The sequence below is a fragment of the Mustela nigripes genome, chromosome 4, assembly GCF_022355385.1.
Source record: "Mustela nigripes isolate SB6536 chromosome 4, MUSNIG.SB6536, whole genome shotgun sequence".
Lineage (NCBI taxonomy): Eukaryota > Metazoa > Chordata > Mammalia > Carnivora > Mustelidae > Mustela > Mustela nigripes.
In genome coordinates, this window is record NC_081560.1 from 143,449,115 (window position 1) to 143,472,699 (window position 23,585).

At 42.9% G+C, this 23,585-nt stretch overlaps 1 non-coding gene and 1 pseudogene across 1 annotated transcript; one reads left to right on the forward strand and one right to left on the reverse strand.

Annotated features, from left to right (window-relative positions):
- The first annotated feature begins 12,028 nt into the window (after positions 1–12,028).
- Positions 12,029–12,132, forward strand: LOC132017009 (U6 spliceosomal RNA). Its single transcript, XR_009404097.1, has one exon. It is a non-coding gene; the product is annotated as a U6 spliceosomal RNA (small nuclear RNA).
- Positions 12,133–21,201: 9,069 nt separating this feature from the next.
- On the reverse strand, positions 21,202–22,646 carry LOC132016542 (tubulin beta chain-like; annotated as a pseudogene).
- Between the last annotated feature and the right edge of the window lie 939 nt (positions 22,647–23,585).

The following is a 23,585-nucleotide window of genomic DNA, read 5'->3' on the forward strand; positions in this document are numbered from 1 at the left end:
TGATAGGGATGCTCCCACTCTAAGAATTAATTAGTTTATGCTTCATCAGTCGTATTGAGCAGAGTGTAAATGGCCCTTCTGAGTACAGAGCTCTCCAGTTAGGGGAATTAGCATTCCTTCCACCCAGCAAGACATGGGAACAGTGAGCTTCCTTCCGTGGAAGAACAGGCAGATGGGGAGGGGAGGAACCAGGAGCGGGGAGGTGGGGGTGGGGGGGTGGTAGGGTGGGGTGGGAAGCATGCATACCTGATGTTTGCCTTTCCAGCTTCCATACCTCTTCTACCTGATGTTTGCCTTTCCAGCTTCCCTCCCTCTTTCTCCACAGCTTATCATTTGGAGAGGTTCCCCTTCGCCACTCTCAGTCCATGCTAGGGCGGGGCTCCTCCCTGGCTCAAGTTGGTTGGGAGATCATGTGGCCAAAGCTGGGCCAATCAGTGAACTGCATTGCCTAGGCCACAGTGATTGGCTCACGGATGTATCTGTGTGACCCAATCAGATAAATCAGATACCCCGAGACTTAGTGAGACATTTGATGGGAACCTAGGGAAGGGCATTCTGTAACTTTTCCCAAAGGGGTGTGAGGTAGGAGCTGCGGCAGCCATTTTGTGATTCCAGCCTTCAATCCATTGAGTCAGTTCGAGAGTTTTAGCCTCCCCAGAAGGTACTATGTGGAGCAGAGACAGCCGTCCCCACTGAAACCTTTCTACATGGTAGATTCATAAGCAAAAAGAAGACTATTGCTGTTTTAAGCTACTAAATCAGGGGTGATTTGTTACATGTCAATTGACCAGAACAGAGTATTTTCCATATTTTGGACTATAGACCAAACTTCTCTTACTGCAAACCTGATCATCTTACCTTTTTGCTTAAAAATTCCTCAAAAGCCTGCTGGTTAAAGATCAAACACCTTTGTGTGGTATGCAAGGCCTTTCTGAGGGTACCTCTGCGATCTCATCTCCCTGCCTTTCCTCTCAGGAATCCTGTCCTTCTGTCACACAGAACTGCTTGTTGTTCCCTAAATAGCTCATGCTCTCTTAGGCAGACACGTGCTGTTTCCTCTGCCCGGAATGCCTGTCCTTCCTTACCAGACGACATCTCTGTGGAGGATTCCATCCCTTCTCTTTTATCTTTTTTGAACTGTTATTCAAATGTTGGAGCCCATAGATTAATCACTGTATTTCTAATTCAACTATTTTTGTACCTATTCTTTGGTTTACCATATGGAGAATTAACCTGACTTTATCTTCCAGCCCTTCTTTTTAAAAATGATTAAAAAATTTTTTTTTATTTATTTGACAGAGAGAGCATAAGCAGGGGGGAGCAGCAGACAGAGGGAGAGGGAGAAGCAGGCTCCCCGCTGAGCAGGGATCCTGATGGGGGACGCCATCCCAGGACTCTGGGATCATGACCTGAGCTGAAGGCAGATGCTTAACGACTGAGCCACCTAGAGCCCCTGCACCAATCCTTTTTTATGAACTTCTACTATGTGAAGTTTCTAAACAAATGGAAACACAACCATTGCTAAATTAAGTACAAAAGGTTTATCCTGGCAGCACAAGCCTCCCCAGTATGAATCTACCACACTCCTGTAACATTTCTTACTGTTGCCTCAGACTCCTTCCTCTCTTGCCCTATCCAAGCCATATCCTTATAGGCTGATCTCCTGGTCCTGCTTCTCCATGGCTGATTGGAACAGCTCTTGGACATATCCCCCAGGCCCATCATTGATAATTATGTTATAGCGAATGGCACCCTCAGGCACCTGGGGAAACCTTCTCTGCCTGTTTGTTGCTGTCTTGCTGATCTTTAATACTTTTAACAAAATATACTTTTCTCCTCTTTGTGTCTTGTTTCCCATTAGACTCATAAATCCCTGGAAAGCAGGGACCATGGCTTAGCTGTCTTCATTCTCTCCAGAAGCCTGGTGAAGTTTTTTACATTGCTAAGCTAGATGGAACAATCTGGAGATGGGTAGACCTAGTTGAGGTTTCAACTCCCCCAGTTGATGGCTATGCTTGGTAACATAATTAACTTCCCTGGGCCATCACTTCCTTTTGTGCATTTTGTGACTCAAATAGGATATGCCAAACCCTGCACAAACCTAAGGCCCGGTGAAAGTAAGTTTTCATTGAGGACATTGCTGATGAGGCAAGCCGAGCATTAGTCTGATGATAGGAATTTCTTGCAGGATGGATCAATCATGAGACCTGAAACCCCAAGGACCTACCAGAGAGACTTTGGCAGTTGCAGGTAGTGGTGGAATTGGCAGGATTGTCACATGTGGAGGTAGAAGGTGAGCGACCAATGTGACAGGAGTTTTGAGTGTAGCTTTTTGGGAAGATGATGTGAATGGCCAGGATGGAGTAGTTGTGAGGGGAGCAAAGTTGGGGGCCAGATGAGGCATTAAAATTGGAAAATGTGAAGTTTGGAGGGTGGAGGCTCCTATACAGATGTTCCATCAGTCAGTTAGAAGTGTGAAACCCCTGGCTCTGAGCAAATCTGGTCTGTGTCCTGTGTTGAGCCTAGGGAGCCTAGGACAGGATGAGATGCCTGAGGGAATGTGAGGACCCATCAGAGAGCTGAGAACAGTGTCTCTGGGGAAAAGAGACAGATTTGGGAGGTTTGGGCTAGAGTAGCACCTGAGAAAGGAGAGTGCTTTGAGATATAGCAGAAGACCAGGAGGACACCATGTCTAGGAGCCCATGAGGTGGAAATTAAAAAATAAATGCTGAATGCTGATTGGGAATTTGGTGGTATTAAGAGGCTTCATGAGTGTTTTTAGGTGTGGTAATGGTATTGTGAAATGATCTCATGTTTGGTATTTGCTTTAAAACAAACCCACTCTGCCTGGGTGGCTCAGGTCATGATCCCAGGGTCCTGGGATTGAGCCCCACATCGGGCTCTCTGCTCAGCAGGGAGCCTGCTTCCTTCTCTCTCTGTCTGCCTGCCTCTCTGCCTACTTGTGATCTCTGTCTGTCAAATAAATAAATAAAATTAAAAAAAAAATAAAGCAAACTGGTGGGATATCTTTTTTTTTTTTTTTAAAGATTTTATTTATTTTTTTGTCAGAGAGAGAGAGAGAGAGAGTGCGAGTGCACAGGCAGAGTGGCAGAGGGAGAAGAGGCTCCCTACGGAACAAGGAGCCCGATGTGGGACTCGATCCCAGGACGCAAGGATCATGACCTGAGCCGAAGGCAGCCGCTTAACAAACTGAGCCACCCAGGCATCCCAAACTGGTGGGCTATCTTAAAGGAGACACACTTTAGATTGAAAGATAACCACATAGGTTGTAAAGGATGGAAAAAGATAGACTATGCAAACAGTAACCAAAAGACAGTTGGGTTAGTGATAGTATTATCACACAAAAGAGACTTTAAGTTGGAAATTACAGAGAACAGAGAAGGACATTTAATAATGATAGAAGGATAGGAAGGTATAACAATTATAAAAATACATGCCCCTAATAATAGAACCTCAAATACAAAAAGGTGACTGAAGTGAAGGGAGAAATAGACAATTCAAAAGTAACAGTTGGAAACTCTAATACCCCAATTTCAGTAACAGATAGAATGAGGCAGAAATCAATAAAGAACTATCTACAGAACACTCCATCCAACAAAAAAAAAATACATGTTCTTCTCAAGTGCATATGAAACATTCTCCAGTTTAGAATATTTGCTAGACCATGAAAAAAATCTCAGTAAGTTTAATAGAAAAAATAGAAAAATAGAGAACATCAATGAAACAAAAAGTTGGTTCTTTAAAAAGATCAACAAAATTGACAAAATTTTAGCTAGGACTGAGTAAAAAGGTAAAGAATCAAGTGCCTATAGTGAAAAATGAAAAAGGAATGTCGCCACTGATCTTACAGAAATAAATAGATTATCGGAGAATAAGATCATGATGGATTTTTCAGAAACCAGATTATAACTGCATTATGAACAGCTGTACATCAACAAATTTGATGATCTGGGTGAAATGGACAAATTCCTAGAAACACAGAAACTATCAATACTGACTCAAGAGAAATAGAAAACCTGAACAAATCTATAACAAGTAAAAAGATTGAATTGGTAATTAAACTTCCCACAGAGAAAATAATAGTCCCAGATAGCATTACTAGTGAATTCTACTGAATATTTGAAGAAAAATTAATACCTATATCACAATCTCTTTCAAATAGCAAGAGAGGAGGGAACACTCCTGGCATATTTTATAAAGCCAGATATAATATGTGGATACAAGAGCCAGGCAAATATATCACATCAAAATAAAATAATATGCCAGTATCCCTTATAAATACAGATGCAAAAATCTTAAACACAATTCCAGTAAATTAAGTTCAGCTACACATACAAAGGATCATATAAATGATCAAGTGGGATTTATCCCAGGAATGCAAGGTTGGTTAAATATCTGAAAAATCAACCAGGGTATTTTATCAATAGAATGAAAAGATGAAAACCACATGATCAGCTCAGTAGACACAGAAAAAGCACTTGACAAAATCCAGCACACTTTTATAATTAAAATCACTCAACAAACTAGGAATAGGTGATGTAGAGGGTCAAGGTACTCTTGGGTGGTACAGTTGGTTGGGTGTCTCACTCTTGGTTTTGGCTCAGTTCATGGTTTTGGGATCCTGGGATTAAGCCCTGCATTGGGTTCTGTGCTGGGCATGGAGTCTGCCTGGGATTCTCTCTTCCTGTCCCTTTGCCCCTCCCACTGTGCACTCTGTCCCTCTCCCTCTCTTCCAGATAAATAAATAAATAAGTAAATCTTTAAAAAAGAAAAAAAGATGTAGGGAGTTGAAGATCACCCTCCCCAATATGTCCATATTCCAGAACTTGTGAATGTCACTTTATATGGAAAAAGTTCTTTTGCAGATTTAACTAAGGATCTAGAGATGAGGGGCGCCTGGGTGGCTCAGTGGGTTAAGCCTCTGCCTTCAGCTTAGGTCATGATCTTGGTTGGGGTCCTGGGATTGAGCCCTGCATTGGGCTCTCTGCTCAGCGGGGAGCCTGCTTCTCTCTCTCTCTCTCTCTCTCTCACTGCCTGCCTCTGCCTACTTGTGATCTCTTTCAAATAAATAAATAAAATCTTAAAAATAAAAAAAGGATCTAGAGATGAGATCATCCTGGATTATTCAAGTGGACGCCAAAGCCAATGTCCTGCTAAGAGATAGAAAAGACACGGAGACACAGGGAAGAAGGCCATGTGAAGATGGTGGCAGAAATTGGAGTGGTGCAACCATAAGCCACAGAGTGGCTTGTGATCATCGAAAGTGGGAAGAGGCAAGAAAGGATCTCTTGCCTTTAGCAAGAATGTGAGCTATAAGATCAAAATACAAAAATCAGTTGAATTTCTATGTACTAGCTGTGGACAATCTGAAAATTGAGAAAGCAATTCCATTTATAATAGGGTCAAAATGAACAAAATATTTAGGAATAAATTTAACCAAAGAAATGTAAGGCTTGTACAACTAAAACTTCAAGATGTTATAGGAAGAAATTAAATAAGACCCAAATAAATGGACTGACTTCCCATGTTCAAGGTTGTTAAAATTGTTAAAATGGCAGTACATCCTAAACTGACCCATAACTTCCACATAATGCCTGTCAAAATCCCAGCTGGCTTCCCCTTACCACCAATTGACAAATGGATTTTAAAATTCATGTGCAAATGCCAGGAACTTAGCATAGACAAAAAAGATCTTGAAAAAGAAGGACAAAGTTAGAGGACTCACAATTCCTGGTTTTAAAATGTACTACAGACTTACAGTAATCAAGAATGTGTGGTATTAGCGTAGACATATAGATCAATGGAATAGAATTGAGAGTCCAGAAATAAACCCTCACATTTACAGTCAATTGATTTTTGACAAAGGTGCCAAAATAATTCAATTGGGGAAAGAATATTCTTCTCAACAAATGGTTCTGGGAAATGGAATATCCACATGCAGAAGAGTGGTTAGACCCCCTACCTCATAACATTTACAAAAGTTAAGAGTTAAAACTATACAACTCTTAGAATAAAACAAAATTAAATATTTGTGATATTAGGTTAGGCAATAGTTACTTGGGTAGGATGCTGAAACACAAGCAATGGATACATTGGCCATAATAAAAAATAAAAGAGCTTTGTGCTTCCAAGGGCATCAATAAGTAAATGAAAGCAACCCACAGAATGGGAAGAAATATTTACAAATCATAGATCTGATAAAGGACTTATGTCCAGGATAGAGAAAGAACTATTATAACTCAATAATAAAAAGATAGATAACTGAGTTTAAAAATGGGCAAAAGATACGCAAAGACACTTAAGAAGACATACAAATGTCCAGGAAGCACATAAAAAGATGCTCAACATCATTCATTCTTAAGGAAAAGCAGATTAAAATCACGAGACACCACTTCACACCCACTAGAATGATTGTAATAAAGAAGACAGACAATGATAAGTGTCCGCAAGGATCTGGAGAAATTGGAATCTTCATACATTTTGGTAGGATTGTAAAACGGCACAGCTGCTTTGGAAAACACAGTTGTACACTTCCTCAAAAATATTACACATGGAGTTACCATGTGGCCAAGAAATTCTACTCTTAGTCATATATCCAAGAGTACATCCTCTTGAAAGTTCATAGTGGCAGAATTATTCAGAATAGCCAAAAGATGGAAGCATCTGAAATGTGTCTATCATTGAACAAAAGTGGTATATCCATACAATGGCATGTTATTCGACAGTTAAAAGGAATAAAGAGTGGATATATGCTACCACATGGATGAATCTTGAAAACATTATGCTAAATGGAAGCAGTCCGTTACTTAAGGTCACAAATTGTATGATGTCATTGATATTAAATGTCCAGATAGACAAATCCATAGAGACAGAAAGTAGATTGGTGGTTATCAAGGGCTAGGTGGAGGGGAGAAAGGGGAATGACTGATAATAGGTAAAGGGTTTCTTTTGGGGCAGTGATGAAGATGTTTTAAAATTAGATAGTGGTGGTGCAGCTGGCTGGCTGAATTAGTAGAGCATGTGACTCTTCATCTCAAGGTCATGAGTTCAAGTCCCATGTTGGGTATAGAGCTTACTTAAAAAAAAAAAGAAAAGATTACATTAAAAATATAATTGGATAGTGGTGATAATTATAGAACTATGTGAATATATTGAAACCCACTGATTGTACACTTTAAAAAGTTGAATGTTATAGTAGGTCAATAAAGCTGTTAGACATTTCAAATTACTTAAAACTAAATAAAATTAACAGTGTGCTTACTCAGTCACATGAACCACATTGTAAGGGCTCATAGCCATACATGGCTTATGGCTACCATATTGTACAGCGTGAGTCATTGCAGAAAGTTCTGCTGGACAGCCCTGTATTTGCAGAATGGTAGCTGCAGAGAACTGGGGCAGGCACCGCACACCCTCCTAGACATCTTCCTGCGAGGGCTGTAGGTGATGTGTGGTGCACTGGTCACTTCTTGGGATGAAGCTGATGAAAATCTGTGTCTATTTTGGCACCTTACAGGATGCAGTACTTGGCTTCATTGAACATCTGCATGTGAGCAGAGTAAAATGTGCATAAGGGAAAGAAATGAAACAAATATACCAAAACATCCAGTGTGATTATTTTGAGTAAGGGGAATGTGGGCCATCGTTTTGCTTCTGGCTATTTGTAGTGGATGGTGCAGCTAGAGTTCTCATCTCTCCCTGCTCACCCATTTTGTGATCCAGGTGACACTGTTTGCATTCTTAGAAACAGCCATGTCTCTGAAGCTATGGCACTCTGTATTTCCTCATCCCATGAACCAGTTAAGATGATTTGAACTGGGTTTGTATAAGTCAGTAATGGGGAACCCTGGTTGCTGGGTTCAGGGACTTCGTTATACTAGTGTCACTACTAAAAAGGAAAAATCCCCTTGACACAGTGAATGGTGATTAGCAGTATTACCTGATGCAGAGGTTCAGAAATGTGGCAGTTAACCTAGCAAAGTCCCTGGGGAGGAGGAGTTTCTTCAGAGAATGCTGTGAAGAAAAGCCAGAAAACAAAGGGGGAGAAGTGAGGGAGTATTTGGAGTGAGGAAGGTGGGGGCATCAGTACAGCTGTCTTCTCTCGAAAAATTGGGGGGCTTAGGAAATAAATAGTAATCAAAAGGAGTTTTGATTAGCGAACTTGTTTATAGTCTCTCTTTTTATATATTTGAAATATTTTTTCACTTAAAAGTAATACAAGTCGAAAATTGGAAAAATAAAGAAGTGCAGAAAGACAAAAAAAATCACCCATTGTTCTGCTGAGAATGGACAGCATTATTAGTGTTTTTGTGGGTTTTCTGTCAGTCTTTATTCTTTACCCATTTATCTCTACATATTAGAGTCTACTTCATGCACAACTTTTTTGTCTGCTTTTTACACTGCATATTATTTCCTCATGTTGATAGCATCATGTAATAATGATAGAATCATATAATTAGAATATCTCATTGTATCTATCTCATTGTATCTCACTGTGTAGTAAGTCATTTTTCCATTTGGGATGATTAAACTGAGGGAGTGAGATCCCAGGGAAGGGGACAGTAGAAGGACAAGGACCCCCATCCAGGTTAGTGCCAGGCCTCATTTGGGGAGTTGTGTTGGAGGACAAGTGAAGGATAATTGAAGAAACATTTTGAGTTTGAGAAGGTTGCTGTTGAAGAAAATCATGTCAGAGGGCCTCTGTAAAGTAAGAGAGAAAATTTAGAACAGCTGAGGCGGGGAATTTGGTTGGGAATTGACAAGAAGTGGGTTGAAAGGGTTTTTGGAGGAGCAGTGAGGGAATTCAGCTGAGACTGGGATTACTTGAGGCCAACTTCTCCTGAATTAATCAGCTACTGAACTCCCTCCTGATTAAGGAAAGGATTGGGTGTGGTGTTTGGGCTGAGTATGCCTCACTGGTTGGAATCCTTAATGATGGAAATGGATGGCTTTGTGGTTGAGGGGGGCTCAGGGACAGATGCATGAATTTGAATGCTGGGTCTGCCATTTACTGATTGTGTGGACTTTGGCAAATCACTCAACTTCTTTGTGTCTTGATTTCTTCACCTGTAGGAAACACAGTCATATCAATGCCTATTTCTTAATATTTGTTAGGATTAAATGAGAAAATCCGTGTCAAGCATTTACAACAGTGCCTGGGACATAATATATATTAGATAAATATTTAACTATTACTATGATTGAGTTTGTTGCGGTGAACAGAAGCTCAATATAACTAGATTAGGATAAAGGAAGGATTTACTGACTCCTATAAGTGAGAAGTATAAGAAACCAGGCATTGGTGGATCCATTTTATTCTCTGGAATATCTTGAGACTTCACTTTCTTCTGTGTTGGTTTACTTCTCAGGCAGGCTATCTGGAAGATGACCACCAGCTTCTCTGTGCTTACATCCTATTAGCTGGCGATGCCAGCAGAAGATAGAGCACCTTTTCCCTGAAAGCTCCAGCTAAGGGCTTTGGAGCTGTTTCTTACTGGCCTGACTGCTGTTCCCAGCCCATCAGTGACCTGACGACTGTGGCCAGGAGAATTCAGTGCAGTCGTTGGCCAAGCCTGAGTCTCACTTAACCTTTAGAGCTGAATCACATGGTCTGAGGTAGGATGGTACCAAAAAAAAAGTGAGATGTTTTTACTAGAGGAAGGATAAAGGATACTGGGCAAGAAGAAATTTCCACTATACCAGCGGAATGGACAAAGTGGAGAAGGACTGTGGGGGAAGGCAGGCAAGCAGGAAGAGAACCTGTGTCAGGTGGGAGGCTACTAGGTGAGTGAGAGTGTCATGGAGGGTGATAGAACAGTTTCCCAAAGTGTGTCCCACTGATTGCCAATTCAAGCAAATGTTTTGTGACAAGGAGTTCTGTGGAGGAGGAAGTCTGGGAAATGCCAGGATTTATACTATGAGATTTTTCTCACTTTTAACACACTTTTGTACATAGTGTTTCTCAGGACAGAGGTATAGGACCTATGGTTCCCAAATATATGGGACTATGGTGCTTTTATTCAATGGAGCATTTTGTGGGATTAGTATCTGTGGACCACGTTTTGGGTAACATGGTAGAAGAGGATGGTGCTGAGGTTGGGGAGTGATAGAAGAGACTTTCTGGAATGTTTGCAGGGGACAGTGGTCTTCGGGTGGCTGCAGGCACTGAGGAGTGGGCCCCTTCTCCTCAACTTGGAGTCAGAGGCATAAGGGAAGGTGGGGAGAGGGGACTGTTGAGGAGTACAGAACTGGCAAAGCTGTCTCGAGCAGAATGGCAGGGCTTGTATGGGCAGGGTGCCCAGAGTTGAGGAGAGGATAATATCTCAGGTGGGACAAGACTAGCACTGGGGGGAGACACCCCCTGCCCCCTTCTCTTAGGTTGCTTGAAGCTCTTTTAGCCAGCTTGTTTAGGTCTAGCCTTTTAATCAGAATGTGGTCACTGAGCTGGATTTGGGGAACTTGGCCTATCGAGAGAAGTGTAGATAAGTCATTTAACTGCCTGCGGGTAAAGCTGAATCTGGTGGACTCTGGGGCCAGGAGAGCCTGAGGAGTTGATGGCACAATGTTTGGGAAACTACCAACAGAGCTCAGCCACTGTAGAAAGGACTGACTCATCACCCAGCAGGGATTCTGAATACACAGAATTCCTCCATCTTTCCCTCCTTTCCCTGTGCCTTCTGATTTTTGTTGGTTATGTTATGTTTGTTTGTTGGCATTGTCATGGCCTATACTAGATCAAGTTCTCTTGTAACCTCAGTTTGTCACATTCCCTAGATTTTGCTCTGTAGTTAACTGCAATCAGGTTTTTTTTTTTTTTTTTTTTCTGCCAAGTCTTGTACAGCACAGGCCTTGTACTCACAAGTTCTTCTTTTTACCTCTTGGATTCATTCATGTGTTGGCTAGATTTTATCACTAAGAAGGGTTTGATGGGTACTACCTTTCTGAGAACTGCTCTGTTGTCTTTATATACAATGACACCTCTGCTGGGTTAATAAAAATTTTGATACACATTCTGTGTGCCCCCACCCCTTGATTTCTGTAAGGGTTGTTTTTCTATCTCTTGACATTGATTGTTGCAAAGAAGACCATGGAGGCAGCCTGACTGTGTCCCCACGTAGCTGACTCTATTTCTCTGCCCATTCGAATATTGACTTCTTATTGAATTAATCTGAGAGGACAAATTTCCCTTTGATCTGCAATTTTGGGTCTTTATTTTAGAAGATTGTCTTCTCTTATATCTTTGACTTTGTTTTCTGACTAGTTCTGTTGCTGCTGTTCTTAAAGAAATGGGATATATGCTGGGACTTGGTTCCTGAGGGTCTCATTGTATTCTTTATGTAGATTTCCTCTGGGAACAAGGAGCCCTGGGCTTGAAGCTTCTCCTGCTACTCTAGCTCTTACTTGCCATAGGGGTGGGATGTAAAATGGCAGAATGCTCTGTGCATTGATACATGGGCTCTGAGAAATGCTGACCACTCCATCACCTTATTGCCATGTTTGATGGGGCACCTAATGATTGCTACTGTTTGTTGAATACTCCTGTATATTCCTTTCTCAGGGATTTTTGTTGTAAAAGGAAGGAAAGAAGTGGGATGGTCTCTGGAGGGAAAAAGAGGGTTAGAAAAGGCTATGTTTTTTTCTTTAAAGAGCTTGTTTTTATGCTGACAGGGGTGATCCTGTAGAGAGGAGGAACATGATTTGGTGGGAGAGAGAGGAAGGAGAGCTGAAGCCATGTCCTCGACTAGGCAAGGGGGTGGAGTTAAAGCACATCTGGGAAGATAGACTGTAATTAGACGTTATGCTGAAGTCCGGAGATCCTGTACTTACAGGACCCTCTTGAGCCCCACCCCCTAGGAGGGCAGCAGTGGGTCTGGGGGAAGAGCCTGAGTCTTTGCCCGTGGGAGACTAGAGCCCCCCATGGTCCTGTGCTTCAGCAAAGGGGCCAAGGACAGACGGGGTAACCTCTCTGAGACTCAGTTTCCATCGCTTGCAAACTGCCAATGATCCCATGCTCTCTTTGGCAGCACATTTACTCAAATTGGAATAATACAGAGATTAGCATGGCCCCTGCACAGGGATGACATGCAAATTTGTGAAGCATTCCATATTAAAAAAATAAAATAAAATAAAATGCCAATGACCCCAAATATTAAAGTACATATTAAACAAGACAATGCAAGCAGAACATTCTGCAAGGAAAATGAAAGTGATTTCAGTTCCATCATCTAGAGAGAACTGTGCTTACCATTTTGATATATTCGTATACCAGTCTTTTTTCCACTTATGTAAATAAATACTTGAAAATAGTATTCTTTATATACTGTTATGTTACATGCATTTAGCACTTAAATACATTAAGGACAATGTTCTGCGTCATTAAATGTTTTTCTGTAACACCATTTGAAAAAAAGTATCTGTAGGTCATTCCAATTAAAGGACTTAACAGACTCTCTGTTTTAAACAGTTCCTGAGTGTAGACAGCGTGTTAGTTGTTCCTTACAATTTTCTATTCTAGATGTGGCCTGTCCCCTTCAGCAATGTAATTGCTGGCCCCATTGAAGACACGAGGGCAAACTTATCAAACAGGAGGAAGCTGTGAAGTTGAGAGAGAGATGTTGAATGATGGAGTCGAGATGCAGGGGAGACCCCGACTGGCAGGAAGAATGGGCTGAAACAAGCATGAGAAACTGACTAGGGCAAACTCTACTGTCTGAATAATGGCAACAGCTCACAAAGCTAGACTGCTTTATGTGGACATTAGGGGAGAGCTGATGTATATCAGGGGACAAAAAGACAGTGGGGTTGATGTGATGTGTTTGCCCCTCAAACTCATGCAAAACAACCCAATAACTTCAGGATGCATTGGTTTGAGTACAGCATCCAGACCATGGATCAGTAGGTTGTAGATAAGCTGGAGCTCAGACAAACGGAAGGTGTTGAGGCTGACGAATGATCTAGACCACGGCAGTTCAATAGAAATATAATGTGAGCTCACTCACTCTATCTACCTATCTATCATCTGCCAAAAATTAAAACATTTCTAGCAGCCAATAATAGATTTTAGGTGACCCAATATATTAAAAACATGTTCATTTCAGTATTAAACCATGTAAATAAATTATTAGTGACATAGTGGAAACTTTCCCCGTAACTGCTGAGTCTTTGAAATTCAGTATGTTTTTTACACTTCCAGCCCATCTCAATTCACATGCTAAATTTCAATGGTTAGAATAAAATAGAGTCCTACCAAAACAGTAAATTGTGTTTAATGGGAAAATATTTAATACTTTAATTTTAATTAGATTTAATTATAATGTTTATTTAAAAAATTTTTTTAATTTAGTTTTTAAAAATTAATTTTAAATTATTACAACTAAATGAATAAACACTGAGCTCCTCACTTGCACTGCCAACACCTCAAATGCTCCATAGCCACATGTGGCCAGTGGCTACCAATATCAGCACAGGCCCTGAAGTTACTCCTCCAAATGTGGTTTGTGTACCAGCAGCATCCATACTCCCCAGGGTTGCTGGTTAGAGATGCAAGTCTGGGGTGGGGTGGGGGCTGCCATCCAGACCTCCTGAGCCAAAGTTTGCATTTCAAATTCTCTGGATGATTTCTGTGCTCACTACAATTTGAGAAGCAGTGGTTAGATGTTGGGCTATGGTTTGGGGAATGTCTGAAGCAACTGACGATTATTTGCATGGAAAAGGGAAGGCTCCAGGAAGCTGTATAATGACCTTCCCTTGTTTAAAGGCTTGTGTGTAGCTGGTGAGGGAGATGCAGTCCCAGATGGAAGAGTGAGGACCACAGGTGGAGGTGGGGCTGGGATGGGAGAAAGGAAACCCAACTTTTTAAATATTCCATAGTTAACTATTTCCCTGAATCCTTTAAAAAAATATTTTGTTTATTAATTTATTTGAGAGAGAGACTGAGAAAGCAGGGGTTGGAAGGTCAGAGGGAGAGAATCTCAAGTGGACTCTGCACTGAGCACAGAGCCCATGCAGGGCTTGATCTCATGACCCTGAGATCATGACCTGAGCTGAAAGCAAGAGTTGGATGCTTAAGCAATGGAGCCACCCAGGTGCCCTCTCACTGAATCCCTGTATCAACACAGCTGGACCGGGAGGTAAATCAGATGATCTGCATCTGCGGAGTTTCTCCTTTCCTACTTGCTGTACATCCTGGAGGAAGAGTTATTTGACCACTCTGAGCCTCGGCTTACTGTCTGTGTGATAGGGAAAATAATACTCCCCACCTCCAGGGCTCACGTGAAGACCATGGAGGCAAGGGCCATATTTGCTATATTCACTGCACCATCTCTGGGCTTGGCACAGACCTGGTACAGACTCAGCCTGCAGTAATGATTTCTTTGTGAACTGGGCAAAGCTCTGACTTGTGAATGATGGCCGTGACTACTAGTAGCAGGCTTGTGGTTTGAGGTGACATGTTGTGTTTTTCAGTAGACACAAATGAACCCAGCCCCTGCTCTCCTTCATCTCACTGAAAGCCCGTTTTTTATTTACAGTCTCAATTGATCTGGATCGATCTATCGTCAAACCTTTTCATCAGGAGAGTGAAAACAGAAAAGCAAGGGTTGTGGCGGTCGGTGGGGGGGGCGGTTCTGGGTTCCTCCACCTTCCCTTGCTCAGTGAAAAGTGATTGGCCTCTGGCCACTTTTTTATGATCAAGGCGAAATATCTCCAGACATGGCACTGTGTCACTCCAAAGAGGGAGGGTAACTTAGCCCATTCAAGCATTTCTCTACGAAAAGACCTCATCCCAGACTCACTAAGCCACATCTATGCTTCTGTCAAGTAAACAAAGAATATCTACTGCTCTCAAGCAGGCACTAACATTAGCCGAGTGAGGGCTCTTTGGGGATCGGGGAAAGGAGGTTCGCATTTGAAAATGAACCACTGTATGTGGATTTATAGCTCTGCTTTTCCGATGGAGAGGGGGAAATATTTTTCTCTGGGAGATTAGAATTTACTAGTGGATTCAAGTGTAACTTTGGAGAGTGGCAGAGGTATTAGATGTGGCAGTATCACGGTATTGTTTTATTGGCAATTAGATTTCAAACTGGCACAAATGTATGAAAATAAGTCTCAATTATGGGCCTGTGAAGTTTCTCCACCATCTGTCAACAGTTTGCTCCTTATGCTGCAACATGTGTACCTTTGGAGGGGAAATGATTTAATAGCCCAAGTGAAGAGGTACAGCTCACCAAATTATATTGGAGTTTATAGCCAATGCCTGCTTTTGTGATTTCTGATGCAGAGAAAGCAAATTTAAACTTGCAAGCATGCACGTGCATGAACGCTTGCACACATATCCACACACCCCTTTCAGGTTGCAACAGAGTTAGGGCCAGTGGTGTGCTGGCAAATGCAGAACAACTGGCTCTCTAGGGAAATCACAGCCCTGATGTACAGTGCCTGCCTATTCCTTTGGTGTAAACACCCCACAGTGACTGATTTCATACCACTAATGTGATGTCACTGAATGCAGAGTTTGGAAGGGATGTGTACTATCGTCTTTAAATGAGATGGTGGGAGCCAGCCTCAGTGTAGCATTGGTAGGGGCAATTGATGGTTTGCCTGTCTAGAATCTGTTTTCCCTTCTGGTAAGAGTGCCAAGATTTTTCCTGAAGGTGTCTACCACCTACTCTCTTCTTGGCCCATGGGGTTTGGGTAGGGTGACCTGCTCACCAGCTCCAGGGGTGGCATGTGACCCAGGTCTGGACCAATCAGTGTATCCCATCTTCCTGGACATTGACTGGTTCAGGGTTGAGCTTGTGGGCCAATCTGGTTCTGGGAGTCAGGCCCAGGACTTTGTTTGAATTGGTGGTCTTAGAGCTAGGGAAGTGTAGCCTGCATTGACTTGGGTCTGGGCATGGAGACAAACACATAGGAAAACAGCAGAAAAAGAAAGAATGAGAGAGAAAGAGAATGCAAGCATGGGCCCCAATGATATCATTTGCTCCTGGATCCATCCCTACTTCAAGCTTAATGCCTGGATTTTCTGTTTATAAGAATCCACAAATTTGGGGTGCCTGCCTGGCTCAGTGGGTTAAAGCCTCTGTCTTTGGCTTGGGTCATGATCTCAAGGTCCTGGAATCGAGTCCCGCATCAGGCTTTCTGCTCAGCAGGGAGCCTGCTTCCACCTCTCTCTCTCTCTGCCTGCCTCTCTGCCTACTTGTGATCTCTGCCTGTCAAATAAATGAATAAAATCTTTAAAAAAAATCCCCAAATTTCCATGTTTCTTTATCAAGTGCATCACTTCTGACAGAAGGAGTCTTAACTGATGAGTTTGTTTTGGGGAGTTATATGTGAAAATCTTGAGGGCCTTTGGGACCTGCTGCTTGTATAGAGTGTGAACCCCAGGAAGCCATGACCTTGTTTATCTTGACCATCATTGCTTTCACAGAACCCAGCACCATGCCCGGCATGTGGGAGATGCTCAGTAAATATTTGTTGAGTATCTTGTGTCAGGTAGGTTTTGCTGTATTATGATGCAGTAACAAACAGCCCCTGCACTCAGTAGCTTATAACAATGGTTTATTTCTCTCTCATAATTTTTGTCCCTGAGGATGGCTACAGCTCTGCTCCACGTATCTTCATCCAAGGACCCAGAGTGGGGGAGGAGCTTCCATCTAGGGCATGATAATTTCACAGAAGAGGGGAAAAAGAACAAAGGCAGATCCTTGTGGTGGCTCTTCAAGCTCCTGCTTAGACAAGGTACTTGTCACTTCTTGTCATATTCTGTTGGTATGTGCAAGTCACATGGCAGGAAGGTATGCTCCATCCACAGCAAGACACTGCATGCTACAGGCAGGAGTAGAGGCTTATTATCAATCGCCTTACAGGTTGGGGAGTGAATAATGGGGTACAGAAATATTGGCAACCACATAAAGAGAGACTGTGGGAACACAGCTAGACATTTTCTTGTGAAATTGAACATTTGACTATTCATTGACCCAGCCATGCCCTTCCCAGGTATAGACCCCAGAGAGCCTCTTGTGTGTAGGCATTACATGTATGGAGAAGTGTGCAGAAATGTTTATAGAAGCACGTTTAGTATGGTGCAAAGCCCTCAAGATCTTTGACGACGTCAGTGTCTGCAGACAGGCAGAGGGACATAGACAGCAGGATACACTTTTATACGGAGGAATAACATGCAGCAATTAAAATGGACAAACCTCAGCAATTTGGAACAACATGAATATGTCTTATAAACAATATTAAGTGAAATATGCCAGTCTGTAGAAGACTATGCAGAGTATAGCTCCAATTGTATAATTCATTCATATGTGTGAACAGTGCAAAGAACCATAAAAGAATGAAAAACACAAAAATTCAAGATGTGGCTATTTTGCAGGGGAAGGATGTGGATGGGAGAGGCAGATACAAGTTATTGGTGAGGTTCTAGCTCTTCGTTGAATGGTGAGTTGAGGGGTGGTCATTTTTTTTAAAATATTTTATTTATTTATTTGACAGAGAGAGATCACAGGTAGGCAGAGAGGCTGGCAGAGAGAGAGAGAGAGAGAGAGAGAGGGAAGCAGGCTCCCTGCTGAGCAGAGAGCCCGACACGGGACTCGATCCCAGGACCCCGAGACCATGACTTGAGCCGAAGGCAGCGGCTTAACCCACTGAGCCACCCAGGCGCCCCGAGGGGTGGTCATTTTAATAGATAATTTTAACTTAAATTTGTCGCATTTATCCTTTCTATTCTCTATCAAATATGCTCAAAATATAGTTAAAATGTAAAAATAACAACTAGGAAAGGAAATAGTTAAAAAATAGACAAAGGTGATTATGAAAAAGAGTTGTCTTAGAAAAAGAGAATTTCTAGGATCAAACTTGGCAAAATACATTTTGGGGCCGAGTTCAGGGGACTGGAAGAGAAGGGACAGGCAGTGAGCAGGGGCAGCTCAGATCACCAGGCACCCCCATGCCTGGGGGAGGATCTGAGTTTTCATTGGCCCCAATATTATGCCTATTTGGCCATTTAAGGGACTAAGATACATGGAGGGATCGTGCATATGGGCATGGTCTGCAGAGGGAACGCTACCACTGTGGATGAATGCATTGGCTGTTGGGTTTGTTCATTTGGCGTTCTGATTTAATGATCTGTGACTGTGAATTTGGTCCTGTCTGGGTGACAGGAGAAGGTCCTGTTTTGGCCTGGTCAGATTGAAGAGGCCATACTCAGATGGCTGGTGTAGGTAGCCTCCACTCTTGACCACTCCCAGTGAGACTGCATGTGCTGGAAGATTCCCCAATCTGCTTTCCAATCTTAGGCCAGGAGAAAGGACCTGCAGATTGGAGAGTCTGGGTCTCAACCAACACACTTGACCCTAGGTGTCTCACTATCTTCCTGGGCAGACAGTTCATGGTACTGAGGGAGGTATGCCTTGCCATGGGGATTCCAGGGGCCCAAGTGGTCCTTTCCCTCAGAGGAAAACTGGAGATGAGAGATAAGGGGGCTGTGGGAAGACAGGAGATGAGTCAGAGCAGCAATCAGAGCTCAGATGAATCTCTACTACTACTTGGCTTCTGAGGGAGGGGAAGCCTGCCCACACTGGTCCTCCCTAGACCTCCCTGACCACCTAGGGGCCATGTGAGAATTCTGCTCTTTGCATTCTACTTGGGGGGAATGCTTGAGATCTTTACATGTTCAGGCTTAGTTAGCTCATTTTTGTTTGATTGCTTTCGTTTGCAAGTAATAGAAACCCAGAAAAAAATGGGATTTTTGTTCAATACATTTAAACAGGAATACATTCAGCTTTACATGAAACTTGGTCCTGAGTTTAAAAAACAAAACCAAACCAAACCAAAAAACAGTCATGGAGCCCCTCTCTCTGTTTTTCCTGACTTCTTGGCTCTGCTTCCTCGTGTTGGCTTTATTCTGGGATTGGTGATGGTGTTTCCTGCAGATACCAACATTCTCCCAGAAGCTTCTAGAGCTCTACTGAGGTCCATGGGGGAAAGAAAGAGCTTCCTTGTCCCTAATCTCAGAAACTCAGATTGATTCTCTTGGGCCTGGCTTGCTCACATGCCTCGTCCTCAGTTAATCACAATGGCTGGGGAATGAGATACACTGATTGGGGTGGCCAAGTCATATGATCTCCTTAATATCGGGGATGGAGTCAGCCTCCCCAGAACCTTGTGGGTCTTTCAATGGAAATCAAAGCCCATGAGGAAGCAGGAAGGGGAATTGGATATGAAGGGGTAATTCACTAATGGTCACTTCTTATCTACTGATGCTTTAGTGAGTATTAGTCATTGGAGGGGCTCTTTACACCTTAAAGATAATAATGGTTTATATGCTATATTGGTGGTTGTTTGCCTTTTAAATTTGTGTTAAATTTTTAAACTTTTAAATACTTCAATTTGTAACCGTGGACTTTTTTTTTTTTTAATTGAAGTGTAACTGGCACACAGCATTCCATTAGTTTCTGGTGTGCCGTATAGTGATTCGACAACTTTAGACATTTTGCTGTGCTTGCAAAAGTATAGCTACCACCTGTCACCATACAATGGTATTACAATATCATTGACTATATTCCCTGTGCTTTACCTTTCATCCCTGTGACTTATTCATTCCATAACTGGAAGCCTGTACCTCGCAATACCCTTCACCCATTTTGTCCATCCCCCTACACACCTCACCTCTGTCAATCATCTGTTTGTTCTCTGTATTTATGGATCTGTTTCTGCTTTTTTGTGTTTGTTCATTTTTTTTTTTATGTTCAACATGTAAGTGAAATCATATAGTATTTACCCTTCTCTGACTTATGTCACTTTGCATAGTACCCTTTAGGTCCATCCATGTTGTTGCAAATGGCAAGTTTCCTTCTTTTTTATGGCTACATAGTATTCCATTATATAAGCATACAATATATATTCCATTATATATAAATATAAACATATATATGCCACATCTTCTTTATAACCATGGACTTTTTTGAAAAAAGATTTTTATTTATTCATTTGTCAAAGAAAGAAAGAGAGCGCATGAGCAGGGGGAGAGGCAGGCAGAGGTAGAAGCAGGCTCCTTGCTGAGCAGAGAGCCCAATGTGAGGCTTGATGTCAGGACCCCAGGATAATGACCTGAGCCAAAGGCAGACTCTTAACCCACTGAGCCACCCAGGCATCCCCCTCCTTTTCAAACAATATTTTTATTTATTTGTGGACGTTTTTAAACATATGCAAAAGCAGAGCCAACAACGTAATTTTTTTTTTTTTTTAGTTGTCATTTATTTTTGGCTCTTGGGGCAATGTTATCTTTTCAATATGAAAAAAAGCAAGTTCAACACAAAATAGAAATTTGAAGTGTAGGAGAGGATAAAGCCAAGGGCAGGGGAGGGAATAGCAAAAGGAAAAAAATGAGATGTTGCCAAAGATGGGAGGGTCTCCTTGTCCCCTCTCTGGAAGAATGATTCAAAAGATTTAGGTGGCAGTACAAACCTTTCTGTATATATACAGCAGAGCTGGGTGTTTGCTAAGAAAGGGTGGGGATGGGGAGGGTCTTTCTGGAGGCTAGTCCCTCTCTCCTTCTTGGCTCCCTTCTCCAACCAGGGGAAAAGGAAGGAATCCAACATATGAAGGTGGTTATGTAGGAAAAGGGAAGGATCCTGCTTTAACAGGGTGGGGCAGACCCCAGCAAAAGAAACAGCTCAGGACACAGCTTGGAAGAAGACGGGAAAATACAGATCGATAATACTGTCAACACCTCTCCTGAAGCTGAGAGGAGCAGGGAAATTTCTGGAAATTAGGACTCAAGAGCCTGGATACCCCTCTCCAAAACTGCTCTAGAATAGAAAACCCTACTCCTTCCTTATAGGTACCTCTACTGCTATGAGGTAGCTTTGTTTCCTTTCCGCGGGGCTACCACATGGGCTTAGGATGGTGGCCATCTACTGGGTTTTAAGCACTTGGTTCTAGATGGGATCTGATGAGACCCAGCTTCTTGGAGAATTATCTTATAAAACAAAGGGAAATACCAACTGGACAAATGGAAGAAGGGGACACTGAAAGGAAATAACAGGGTTACTGTGAATGGCAGAAATCTAGGTTTCCCAGAGTGGAAGAGAGGAGACATTCAACAAACAACAAGTATTTATTGAGCGCCTATTATGTGCCAGGCACTGTGTTCTAGGACCACCCCCTCCAAAAAAGGAAAAAAAAGAGACAGAGTAAGAAAATGTAATTCTGAGGGAGAGGACAGGGGCAGCTGAGGAAGAAGGCTGAGGGAATGGAGAAGCCTGAGGTGATGGTGCTCTGCCTTAGGCCTCCTCTTCAGCCTCCTCACCAACATCCTCCTCCTCTTCTGCAGTGGCATCCTGGTACTGCTGGTACTCAGAGACAAGGTCATACATGTTGCTCTCAGCTTCAGTGAATTCCATCTCGTCCATGACCTCACCTGTGTACCAGTGGAGGAAGGCCTTGTGCCAGAACATGGCCGTGAACTGCTCTGAGATGCGCTTGAAGAGCTCCTGGATGGTTGTGTTATTTCCAATGAAGGTGACTGCCATCTTGAGGCCACGAGGTGGGATATCGCAGACTGCTGTCTTGACGTTGTTGGGGATCCACTCCACAAAGTAGCTGCTATTCTTATTCTGCACATTGAGCATCTGCTCATCTACCTCCTTCATGGACATCCACCCATGGAAGACAGCAGCCACAGTGAGGTAACGGCCATGGCGGGGGTCACAGGCAGCCATCATGTTCTTGGCATCAAAGACCTGCTGGGTGAGTTCAGGCACAGTAAGGGCCCGATACTGCTGGCTTCCACGGCTGGTCAGAGGTGCAAAGCCAGACATGAAGAAGTGGAGCCATCGGAAAGGCACCATGTTGATGGCTAGCTTCCGGAGGTCAGCATTGAGTTGACCAGGGAAGCGGAGGCAGGTGGTGACACCACTCATGGTGGCTGAGATGAGGTGGTTCAGGTCTCCGTACGTTGGCATGGTCAGCTTGAGAGTGCGGAAGCAGATGTCATAAAGGGCCTCATTGTCAATGCAGTAGGTCTCATCTGTGTTCTCTACCAACTGATGGACGGAGAGGGTGGCATTGTAGGGCTCGACCACAGTGTCAGACACTCTGGGTGAGGGTACCACACTGAAGATGTTCATGATGCGGTCAGGATACTCTTCTCGGATCTTGCTGATGAGCAAGGTGCCCATTCCAGAGCCTGTGCCCCCACCCAGTGAATGGGTCAGCTCTGTAGGCAGTCACAGCTCTCCGCCTCCTTCCTCACCACATCCAGGACTGAGTCAACCAGCTCAGCCCCCTCTGTGTAGTGGCCTTTGGCTCAGTTGTTGCCTGCCCCAGACTGACCAAAAACAAAGTTGTCTGGACTGAATATCTGCCCAAAAGGACCTGAGCGAACAAAGTCCATGGTCCCGGGTTCTAGATCCACCAAGATAGCATGAGGAACATATTTGCCACCTGTAGCTTCATTGTAGTACACGGAGATGCGATCCAGCAGCAGGTCGCTGTCAGTGGGGTTCCAGGTAGGTTCCAGTGGGGTTGATGCTGTGTTCATCACTGATTACCTCCCAGAACTTGGCACCGATCTAGTTGCCACACTGACCCGCCTGGATGTGCACGATTTCCCTCATTGTTAAAATTTATTTTAATTTTTTTGCTCACCTCAAGGTGTGTACGGGGCAAGAAATTATATGGAATTTTTTTTTTCTATACTGCTAGTCTCAGGCTGGAAGGATGGGACGTGTCCCAGAGGCTGGAGCAGCGAGGTCCGAACGCAGGTGCAGGAAGGTTCTGAGAGAACAACGTAATTTTTTAAAAAATTAGTACTTATAGGTGTACTTTTAATTAATTAATTGATTAATTAATTTAAAAAGATTTTATTTATTTATTTGAGAGAGAGAGAATGAGAGAGAGAGAGAGAAAGTGCACGAGAGGAGGAAGGAGCAGGCAGAGGGAGAAGCAGACTCCCTGCTGAGCAAGGAGCCTGTTCCCGGATCCCAGGACTCCAGGATCAGCACCTGAGCTGAAGGCAGTTGCTTAACCAACTGAGCCACCCAGGCTTTCCAGACAGTGTAATTTAAACCCATCACCCCCATCCCTATCCCCCAGCTTTAACCATTGTCATATATTGATTTTTGACTTTCAGAAGTTTCAAATTTGTACATAGTTGAATCTTGATGTTTTCCATTGTAGTTCATTCTAACGTTGATGTTTATATTTAGAGAGATGCCAGATAGTGTGTGTGTATGTTTAAAGGTATAATGCTGTGAGGTGAAGCTCTTAACAGGATTTTTTCCCCAGGTGTCCAATATTTTCAACTCTGCTTATTGAGCAATCCCTCCTGCTCTCACTGGTTTGTGAAGCTTCACAAGGTTCTTGCATTTGCCAGTGTGTTTCTGGCTACATATTCTGTCGTGTTGACCTGTGTGGTGTTGCACCAATACCCATGTTGAACTTCATACATGTAAGTTTTCGTATCCAGTATACCTAGCTGTCCCTGGGTTTCTTTTTTCAATATTTTCTTGCCCAACTCTTTCTGTTCATTCTTCCAGATGAAACTTAGAGTCATT